Raw genomic sequence first — 11,892 nt, forward strand, 5'->3', positions numbered from 1 at the left:
GCTAAATTTGTCCCCCAAAGGGACTTTCTTCCTGTGGTCTGTTAGTGTGACTGGTATGTAACAGGGGCGGGGAGAACTGTGTCCAGAACACGGGACGTGTCATGAGACTGTCATGCCCAATGATGAAGATGAATAAAAGATTACAGCATGGAGGTGGGACCTCTGCCCTCCGATCTCTGAGGAAATAAGGGTCTGGGTTATTTCGCTGGATAAAAGACCCGAATCTACTGAGCGGCCAGCTGAGGGCAAAGGCGACGTGGTTCAGAGAAAGAAGGAAACATGTTTAAAAGTCTAAGTGCAGCCTCGTGGCCACTTGCAGTACCTATACCTTCCCCTCTTTCCTGTGTCATGTACACATGTGAATATTCTAATGTCTCCCCTCTTGACCTCTCCCTCTTTTACATGTGTATAGGATGTTTTGATGGTGGGAAACATTACATCCTGACCTGTAGTTTATAGAATATCGAGCAACAAGAGAGGACCATGGTGGAACCAGAAGAGAAATGGCGTGATTCAGAGACCCTGGACTGGCTCTATTTGCTGAATGGATGAGGTTTTGTAGTGTCTCCCTTTGGGGAGGGTGTATGACAGTTTTCATTTGCGGAGTGATGGTTACATCATATTAAGAGGAATGTATTTCTTCTGGTTGTTTGCATACGTAAGTGAGAAAGAAACATCTATATATGAAGGAGCAGACACTGAAGGGCATTTGTAAGTTACCTTTGGCTGTCCACACTTTTGAACCCTTTCTTTGAGGGCGTTTCTTAATTTATAAGCTCATTCTTCCACAAGGTCAAAGCCACAGATTCACTCCCTGCCACCCTGCTCTATTACTGGAGGGCAGGCATATTCCCAGACTCTGCAAACCACACAGACCCACTGGAGACTTTCATTTGGAAGCCAGTGATGCAAATAAAGAGGTGACGTATGGGATCCATCCTGCTGAGGGCCAGCACTTGCTCTTTCTCCGAAAGCGGCAGGGGTCCTACCAACAGCATCCAGGGCTCCGTGTCCAAAGTGACAGGTGCAGTTTGCTGTGGCTGGTCCCTGGGGTCCGGGCAGTGGTGTACCCAGGACAGAGTTTCTGCAGGGCAATGTAGACTGTTTCTGGCTCCAAAGTTTAGTCATCTTGCCCTCCTGGAGGGTCTAGGAACTGTTTTCTATTTTATTTAATGGTACCTTTCTTTGTGAAACTAGCTAGAGTCAGGTATGCATTTTTTTTTTTTCACCTTTAGGAACACTGACTGTTCTATGACATCTTCTATAGCATGTCAACTATCAGCTTTTGCAGTGTAACCCATCAGACCCAAAACTTGGGGTCTTAAATGAACAATCATTTCTTAGCTCACTATTCTGCGAGTCTGAGGTTTTCTCTAGTTTCACCTGGGCTCGTCTATGTGGTTGCAGTCACCTGGTAGGTCAAACAGGGGCTGGCTGATCTCTGTGGCCTCATCACATAACTGGTGGTTGGTACTGGTGACCACTGGTGCTGGCTGTCAGCACGGGACGGGTGTGACTTGGGCTTAAGAGGTTAACCTCTTCTTCCTACGTGAAAAGTGAAAGCAACTTTCAATCTTCTGCTCGTGACACTCTTGGTAACGTCTCAGTGGCCAAAGCAAGTCACGTGGCCAAGCCCAGATTTAATGGGTAAAGAAATAGAACCCACCCCTCATCAAGTCACACTGCAAATGGTGTGCGGATAGAAGAATTGGCAACCTGTTTTGCAATCTTGCTTACCAGCATGGGATGTTTTCTTTCTTTGTTTTTGTTTTGTTTTGTTTGTTTTTAAATGAAGTATAGTTGATTTATAATACTGTGTTAGTTTCAGGTGTACAGCAAAGTGATTCAGTTATATATATATATATATATATATATATATTTTTTTTTTTTTTTCAGATTCTTTTCCCTTACAGGTTATTACAGATATTGACCACAGTTCCCTGTGCTATACAGTAGGTCCTTGTTGTTCATCTATTTTATACATGGTCATGTGTACATGTTAATCCCAAACTCCTGATTTATCGCTCCCTGTCCCCTGCTTTCCCCTTTGGTAGCCGTATGTTTGTTTTCTACGTCTGTGGGTCTGTTTCTGTTTCGTAAATAAGTTCATTTGTGTCATTTTTTTTTTTTTTTAGGTTCCACATATAAGTGATGTCATATGATGTTTGACTCCGGCTGACTTCACTTAGTCTGATCATCTCTACATCCATCCACGTAACGTGGAATGTTTTCTATATATTCCATTTAACTCTCAGAACTTTGAACGAATCTCTATACCACTGAACATGTGTCTTCTCATCTAGATGTCTACTTCTCCTAAGTCTTGTTAGATAAATGCCAATGCAGGCTCGTTCTTACAGTTCAAGACTCCATTTCTTCATGAAATAATGAATGCATTGGTTTTTTTTATATCTCACTTCCCACAAAATGTTGTGGATCGATTACTTGTAGTACCTATTCCATTGCATTCCATCATTAAAGGTCCTAATCATTAAAGCACAGCAATTACCCAGAGAATGGAGATCTCCTTGGGCCCAGCACAATGGTTAGACCTAAACTGCTAAACTGCTACTAAGTCAGGTGAGTCCCACGCTATAACTTCCTCTCTTTGGAGCTCATTAACCATGACATGTGTCCTGGCAAATCTGTCGGCCGAGCTGCGGGACTCGTAGGTTTCTGGGAAGTCTTTCTGTGCTGAGGCCGTCGTAGCTGTGGGAGGGTTGGCCCTTTTATGTGCTTCTCAACGTGTTCGTACAGATTCTGAGCAGTAGCCTAATCAGTGGGCTAGAGATTGTGACTCTAGAATGTTTCTGGAGCATGTTCTAATCACCATAGTGATCTCTGCCTCTCCTTCTTCTTAATAAATCAGAAGAGAGTATAAAAGTCGAGCCCGCTGGCACACACTCGTCCGAATTACTTGGATAGCCGTGGCTTCAGCTGCATCTGCTTTTTTGCCTAGATGGAGTTCAATGTTTTCTAGAAAAGTGAGAAATAAATCATCCACTTCATCCAGTTCATTTCTTCTAAGAAGTTGGACAGCCTGCTCCTAAGCTGTTTACTTACACTTTATCCTTTCCCTGAACTTGTGGAAGTTGCTGGAATACACCCCTTTCCAGAGAATCAAACTAAAAATAAGATTTCATATATCCTGGCTTCTCTCTTACCCCAAACAAAGATGAGAAACTGCTCAGAACTCAGAGGGCTGTTTAAGGGACTTTCCCATTATCTCAGCGTAGCCAAAATATTTTGTTCTTTTCCCTTTCCCCTTCCCCCAACTTTCCTCCAAATCCGAGCCAAATCAGATAGTCGTGGGCAGGGAAGATCTCCTTTCCTCACTCTCTTTGCGGTAGGAGGATGGAAAACGCTCTCTCGGTCAGGTTTGGGCTCCTAGCAGCTGCTGTGTTGTCAACAATTAGGGGAGATTTTGAACTAAACGTCGGGATGCTGAAAGTTTTTGGATTTGGGGTTTGATGTTATGAAAAAAATCCATGTGGTCCGACGCAGGGACATATTGTTTAATCTAGCAGGAATGCAAGCAGGTTGTCCTGCGTGGAGCATTTTGAGCGCTTGGTCTTTTTTTGTGGTCAAGCTTACAGCAGTTGCTCTGTGTAATTCGAGAAAGGCCTGTCTGGGGACCCAGTTCTCTGGTGCATTTCAGTGGAGTCTGTTTCAACCCTTAGGCAGATTCTGAAGAGATTTCTCCAATGAATAAAACCGTGGTTAAGTTTCCTGGTTTCTTCTGTAGACTCTGAATTGTTATACCCATCTTAAGCTAATCCTCTTTCCTAATAAGATTTCGAATATTTGGTTCAGGAATCATTTCACACACACCCCATATGACCTTAATATGGAGACTCATTTATTTCACTCAGGCAAAGTCGTTTTATTGGTGGAAAAAATATTATTTCTTATAAAAAACTATTTTTTTTACCCAAATTGGCCAATCTTTCTATTTCTCCTCTGTTATTTAACTGTGTCATTTTAATTGTTGATAAATATATCGTATAGAACTGACCAATTCATACATACTATCTTTATATTTTTTAATTTAAAAAGTATAGCGAGTTGGAAAATATCTCTTCTAAAACTCTGAAACTCATATTAAGTTTTGAGTCTTTATTAAAGAGAGAAGCATTGCTAACCTTATTCATAGGGGAAATATCTTGCCTAGATTAACACGTCTTCAGACATAACATGGGATTTGTAGGAGCCAGCAGACAACAGATTATAGTGTGAAAAATAACCCTAACCCTAACCTTAATATATTTCTTCCTTGATCTTCTGAACTATTTTACTCTTCCTACCATTAAAGTCATAATATCACTGGGATACTTGGTTCTTTATAATTTCTATGAGCAAGTTATTTTGTTGGACAGCATCAGTCTTCACGTGTTTATTTATGGTTTCTTTTATAGTTTAGGGCGTAGACTAGATAATATCTGTTTTCCGAGGCCATTTAAGTATGGCTTAAGAATTGGATTAACTATTTTTCAAAAACTCAGCAGGACATTTCTTCCCACTTATATTTGACTCTATATCATTCTCTCTGATTATTTTACTAATAATCTGGTATTTGATAGTTTTATTTGGTTTACTCATTAAACAACCTTAATTGGTTTGCCCTTTATATGACTGTCTGTGTTGGTTCATATTACTAAAACAGTAAGATCAAAGTCACCTGCCAGCTTTTCCTGAAGTGAGTAACTTTCAGATGTTTTTAGATTCTTTATTGCTGGGTCTTCATACCGATGGCCAAATAGGACATTGTGGAATGTCTGAGGATCCATTTCAGCTGTGACTATGATTTCTGGTTCCTATATAACCAAAACATTAAAGCACAGAAAAGTTAGACCAATAGTATTCTTTGATCTCTCTACTTCTGCTACAGTAGTATGCAACAAGATGAAACACATAAGCTAATGGTTACTCGAAAATATTTAGAAGTATCAAATGTCTGCAGAGTTTCTGAGAAACTGAAAATCTGAAATGGAAGGCTCTCTGCGTATTACAATGTTGAAAAAGAAAGTGTATTAGTGTAACAATAGCTTTAGGAAGGCTCGATTGAGGTAATGGTGGCTGTGTTATGCAACTCCACCTGCCCAAATTTATCTTTTCCCCATTTTACAACTAACTTTTCCTTATAGTACATTCCTTACTGCTGTCAGTGACCACAAACTCCTCCAGCTTTAAACCTTAGATCTGACCTTGATTCTGTGACTTCCATTCATGAGATTCGTCGTAACATCAGTTTTTGTTCATTCCTGTCTTGAACTGTGTTTTAGAACCTCACTTCCCTTCCTCTTGTCACCATCCACTCAGAGCTCTGTCAGGCCCTGCATCTGTCAGCATCTCTCCATCACTCACTTTTCTGTCTTCCTTGATCGCTCTCTTTGTACCCTTCATCCGGTTTGATCTTCCTAGAGCATTCTTTGATTACACCACTCCACTGGAATGTTAATGTTCGACTCTTTTGTCCCCCTCTTTTTTGCCTGATAGACCCCGTTAGTTGTGAATTTTACTTTTTTTAAATTTAATTTTTGTTTTATATTATAATTGATTTGCAATATGGTATTAGTTTCAGGTGCACAGCAAAGTGAATCAGTTATGCATATACCTATATCCATGCTTTTTCAAATTCTTTTCCCATATAGGTCATTACAGAGTATTGAGTAGAGTTCCCTGTGCTATGCAGCAGGTCCTTGTTGATTATCTACTTTATATATAGTAGTGTGTATATATTACTTTATTCATGAACGTCTTCTACCAAGTGATCATATTTCTCTTTCACACCACACAGCCTGTCAGATTAGCCTTTTCAGTCAGTTATGATAATATGATTTTCCAGCTGACACTCATAGTGTGTGTCCCATTATCTGAGGCATAAAAGGCACCTGCAGAGGAGGTGGAGGTCTGGACCTGCTTCGCTGAGTGTGCGGTTCACGGCTGCCCGTGCAGACTGAGCCCTCCAGGCAAACTACACTCTCAAGTTTTTAACCCTGCTTTCCCGCCTCAGCACTTTCGCTGGGCTGTTTCCTCCCCCTGGAATGAGCTTCCTCCTAGTGCCAGATATATTTTTCCTTTTAATATATATAAACCATCACCCTTCATACAGTGTCCCCTTATCTTCAGAAATCTCTACGTTTTCTGAAATCCCATGATATTTAAGTTCACAATGATCGTTTTCTATCTTCTATCATAGATATGTTTTGATTCTATCTTTCCTGTAATCTCCTAGTTGTTAGGGTTTGGGATATTTAATCTGCTTCCTTTTTATAATTCTTATCATAATGCATTGACTATGATAGATATGAAATACATTTCATGGAGTTTTTGAATTAATATTGCACAATGCCTCTCCACTGCCAATAAAGTTGATTTCACTTCTATGTTTTTTATTTTATTTTTAATTGAAGAATAGTTGACTTACAATGTGGCGTTGGTTTCAGATGTACAGCACAATGATTCATTATACATATATCTTTCTTTTTCAGATTCTTTTTCCTAATAGTTTATTACAAATATTGAGTAGAGTTCCCTGTGCTATACAGTCGGTCCTTGTTGTTTGTCTGTTTTCTATATAGTAGTGTGTACATGTCGATCCCAAACTCCTAATTTATCCCTCCCCTCCACCTTTCCCCTTTGGTACCATAACGTTGTTTTCAATGTCTGTGAGTCTATTTCGGTTTTGTATGTAAATTCAGTAGTATCTTTTTTTCCTTTTTTAGATTCCGCACATAAGTGACGTCATACGGTATTTGCCTTCCTCTGTCTGACTTACTTCACTTAGTATGAGAACCTCTAGGTCCATCCACGTTGCTGCAAATGGCAGAATGTTATAGTGTCATCTCAGAAGTAACCGTCTCTCACGTTGCTGTGTGCTGTCCTTCAGAACCAAGTCCTTGGGCTACTGAGCTCGTGAAAACTTTAGGGCGGCATTTGTCACCACTTGGTATACAAGCCAGAGTTGATCTAATGTTTCAATTACATGTTGTTTAAACCACGTGATGACCTTTCTCCTGATTCTTTTTCTTCAAACTTGTGATTGGCACATCCATGAAAACCTATGTAAATTTAATGAGCTGCTTTTTCAGTATTTGTATTAGGTAGACTAAGAGAACAGATTTTGTTGTATTCCTAAGTAGACATGGCTTAAATTTGTTCTCAATATTTAAAAGGCTGTAGGAGTTCCCTGGTGGACTGGTGGTTAGGATTCTGGGCTTTCACTGCTGGGGCCTGGGTTCGATCCCTTGTCGGGGAACTGAGATCCCGCAAGCTGGGAGCCATGGCCAAAGGAAAGCAAAAAAAAGTTTAAAATATTGGATTGGACAAAACATTCACGTTACAGGTCTACTACTGTAAGGGGTCAGGTTACCATGTCATGTCGGAGTAAACATTGCTTTCCTTTCAGACAGCTTCTTTAGAAGTAAACTGCTTTCATCATATTCTGCCGTTTTAAAAAGATTTGACGTAGAACTTTCTCCCGTTGTTTACTGTGCATGTTCGCCCACCCTTTCTCTCCAGTTGGGTTGTGCAAATAGGGGAAGTTTGCTTTTGTAATAAAGAAAAAAGAAGTAGCAGACTTTTGTAGTCTCATCACAGAAGTGACCGTTTCTCACTCTGCCGCCTGCTGCTCTCCAGAACCAAGTCCTTAGGTCCAGCCCCCAGGGGAGCAGAGGGCCTTAGAGAGAGGCTGTGACCACTAGCATGACTGGGCAGTGGGGGGCATGTTAAAACACCCCTCTGCCCCCAGATACATTCCCTAGATAGCTTGGCAATACGTGTCTGTTTGTGAATTAATTTATAGCAGCCACGTACCTAGTAGTGCTTTTTTTTTTTTAATTGGAGTATAGTTGCTGGACAATGTAGTGTTAGTTTCTGCCGTACAACAGAGTGAATCAGCCACACGTGCACATATATCCCCTCTTCCTTGGATTTCCTTCCCATTTAGGTCACCACAGAGCACTGAGTAGAGGTCCTTGTGCTACACAGTAGGTTCTCATTCGTTATCTATTTTATACACAGTATAGCGTATATACGTCAATCCCAATCTCCCAATTCTTCCCACCCCTCTTTCCCCCTTAGTATCAAAATGTTTGTTCTCTGTGTCTCTATTTCCGCTTTGCAAATAAGTTCATCTATACCATTTTTCTAGATTCCACATATATGACGTGGATGGACCTAGAGACTGTAATACAGAGTGAGGTAAGTCAGACAGAGAAAGACAAATATCATATATTAACACATGTACCTGGTAGTGCTTTGATTGTCACCATTCTTTCCCCTTGTCTCAGCCTGTAACATCCAAGTGGGAAAACAGGATGTCCGTTGGCTCACGGTGTACAGTTTTCTATCACAGCTTTGTCAATTCTATGAAAGGGGGAGGAAGATTTCTTCTCTTGTCGCCGTGAATACAAGAGCTGAAACCAGAACCCACGGGGGTAGACGTAGAAGTGCTTGTATACTGAACCAAAATGAAAGAAACCTCAGCTAAGGGGGAACTGAAAATCTGGGGGAGTGAACGTTTCTGAAAGCGTTGGCATCAGTTTTTCATTCTCTTTCTTCACATTTTCTAGTTCACAAATTGTCAGTAAACTTTCAGGACCCCATTTCCAAATACCAGCATCGTTTTCTAGATTCTCATTCTCTGGAAAAGTTTACTGCAGTAGCCTCCAGACTCTTCGTCACCTAGGGCTCCAAAAGGAAAATTGTCTCTCTCCTGTCATATTACCCAACGTCTATAGGCGACAAAATAAAAGTATTTGTTGTTTCTTTAAAAAAAAAAAAATTGGAGGGAATTAATGATCTACCAATTACGTATTGGTCAGTGTCTGTTGCTCTAAACGACAGAACCTGTTCTGAATAATCTAAGCAGAAAAAACGTTCTGTTAGGAGGTACTGCCGGGCTGACTAGAGAGCCAGATGTCAAAACTCAGACAAGGTCGTAACCAGCCACAACACAGAGGCTTCCCAAATGAAAACACTGCTGCGGCATCAGTGAGAGCCCATGGACGCTGCCAGCAGCAGTGCCCTGCAGACCCCAGAAGCACCTGTTAGAAGATCAATCCCCCCTTCAATAGCTCAGGCTTGAATCCAAGTATCGCCTGGGTAGATCTGATCGGCCAGACTTAGGCCCTGCGCCGCAAAGGAGCCCGAGGGTGTGAGTTTTCTGGTTTTCCCTGGGGAGCGTGGAACTCATAATGTGGAAAAGATCCAACATGTAAGGATATTATATTTCAGAGATGTTGGCAGCTCCTCACGTGCGATGGGAAGGGACAGGACTGCTTCACTGCCACCTGTAGCCGCGTTAACCCCTGTGCATGCGTAAATGCCATCACCTCGGCGTCCACAGTCCTAGGGATGGATATCTTCCCTGATCGGCCAGCACCAAGCCCTCTTGGTCTGGTGTATTTTGGTTTGAAATCTGATGACTTTCTGGTTGGGAAGCAGTTCTGTCAAAACTGGATAAACGAAGAATGCAGGATGCCTGGTAGGAGTGAGAATGTTCTTTGCCCTTTGGGCAACCTCAGGACAGAAATAATATTCTAGGTGAGCCAAAGTGCTCCCTGAAATCACATAGATAAGGGAAGAAACTGTGAAGTCCCCAGACACTGCTTCCCCAGCTATGAGAAGAGTGCTGTCAATTTCAGAATCTGGGGGTTTCTTTCAGGTTCTAGGTTGAGAACCCAGTTCTCGGTCCCTGCATCAGAGGATGTGCTTAGCCCAGAGGAGCAGCTACAGAGCAGCTGTCTCTCAAAGCTCAGCTACTGCAGGAAAGCAAAGGGGTGGTGGTGAAAGCTTTCTGTAGGGCTTTTAAGCACTGCATCACACATCAAGTGCATGCTTTCTTTTTCCCCCTGTTCTTTTTTCCTTTTCTTTGCAGAGGTAGGTACGTTCTGTTAAACATCATCCAGTGTGTCTCGAGCTTTACGGAATTTCCACTGGATGTTAAATTCTTCATCCAAGCACACTTTTTCATCTTTTTTTTTATCCTTCACTTTCACGATGAGCTAGGGAAAACGCTGCTAATCGTCTCTCACAGCCCCTAAATTTTCCAAAGTGGTCTATCAAATATATCCTTTTCTAAGTAGACATTTTTCTAAGAAAGAAACAATTTAACCACAGAATAATTGTATTACATGAAAGATTTTACTATGTTCTTAACACAAGAAAAATGGCTCTCCTGCGACTACAGAGTCCAAATATGGGTAGGAATGCTGGGAAAAGAAGCAGTGATTCACTGAGATCTCACATTGTCAGGTGTTCTCTTCCAGGAGAATTTTCCAAGATGGACTCATCTGCATCTACTCTAACTCATAAAGGAGCAAAGGAAGCAATGACAGGTGAGGGCAGCAGGCCAGGCGTGGAGACTGAAGAGGCGAAAGACAAAGACGAGAAGGACTTTGAGGACCCTCGCAGGGAGACCCTGCCCTCAGAGGTTCACCGTTGTGTCCACAGCAGCCTCACCTGGCTGCACCTTCAGCTCCATCCAGGACGAGTTTCCCTGAGTTCTCGAGGTGTCTGATTCCTCAGAGAGTTCTGGGGCTCTCCTGGAAGGAAAATGGGTGTGATCTGGTTTTGAGGGACAGTTCAATTTGCTAGAACTGCTCAAGGAGCATGAAAGACGTGGAAGGACACGGTTCTAAGTGGTGATACGTCAGCTACTGTAGCAGATGCGGGGGGTAGTTATCTGGGGGCAGCGCTCCCTTTTCACATTTGCCCCCAATCACACCTCACCGCAATGGCTTGTTCTCTCGGATGGGTACAGATAGCAGCATTTCAGAGGATGGGTCAGAGAATAATGTGATCAGCAGTTGTGTAGTCGGGAAGCAAGAAGAAATGCTTGATTCTAAGATACTTAATCATCGGGCTAACGTTGATGAGGGTGGTAAGAAGGAGTTGATCTCAGCCGACTGACAATAGGACAACCAACCAGCTGACCTGTGGAGACTCTGACGGTGTATATGGTGATGGGATCCCATAACTTCTGTTACATATTTTTTATTTTCAGTTTTAGTTTTAGGCACATATTTCTTAGTAGGAAGAAGCAGCTTTTGGGGGTTGCAAAACTGAAGTGGTCTGCTTTTGTGAGCAGTACAAACATGTGAATTTAAATATTCCATTCTATCAAAAACCCAGGGACTTCCCTGGCGGTCCAGTGGTTCAGACTCCCTGCTCCCAATGCAGGGAGCACCGGTTGGATCCCTGGTCAGGGAACTAAGATCCCACATGCCGCGCAGTGCGGCGAAATAAAATAAATAAATAAAAATGAAGACAGTCAAAGAAAGAAAAATATTTCAAAAACCCACTGAATTTTTTTTGAGGCCTATGAACTGTGAAGGGTGATGCGTTTTTGTTGCAGCAGGACTAATGTTTACACTTTGGTAAGTGTACAACCTGGACTGTGAAGGATACTCCCACAGTGCTTCACTTCTACCGCCATTTTCATCCTTGAGGCTGGGTGGGGAAACCCAAACTCAGAAGAGATAAGTGAACATTGGGAAACGTACTCATCTTTCAGGAAGGATTATCTATTAAATATTTTTAAGTTATGACAAAATGAAAAAATACATAAAATAATAATTGCTTAAATATGTCAAGTTTTAAGGGAAAAAGATATGTTGGTGAAATGTCTTTGTCATAGTTAAATGCAAAGAATTAAGTGGTTAATTTAGGCTTTATTCGGTAGCTGAATAATAAATGTATTTTCCAGTATCAGTTGATAATTAACTAATTAATAATAAAATATATGAATAATAGTGATTAATTCATGGTTAATGTCTTATGTGGACCAACTTCGATATATTGGCAGGCGGGGAACTTACCAATTGTTATTACCCCTTTGGTTCTATAATTAACAGTGACCATATCAACTTGCCCTGTAACCTTGCCATT

General features: G+C 41.5%; 1 long non-coding RNA gene across 1 annotated transcript; it reads left to right on the plus strand.

Moving 5' to 3' along the window:
• Window positions 1-2,141: 2,141 nt before the first annotated feature.
• On the plus strand, window positions 2,142-11,667 carry LOC137223287 (uncharacterized). The gene is made up of 3 exons (XR_010942775.1): window positions 2,142-2,580; window positions 8,153-8,202; window positions 10,272-11,667. It is a non-coding gene; the product is annotated as an uncharacterized lncRNA (long non-coding RNA).
• The last annotated feature ends 225 nt before the right edge of the window (window positions 11,668-11,892 follow it).

The sequence above is a fragment of the Pseudorca crassidens genome, chromosome 4 (assembly GCF_039906515.1).
Source record: "Pseudorca crassidens isolate mPseCra1 chromosome 4, mPseCra1.hap1, whole genome shotgun sequence".
NCBI classification, from domain to species: Eukaryota; Metazoa; Chordata; class Mammalia; order Artiodactyla; family Delphinidae; genus Pseudorca; species Pseudorca crassidens.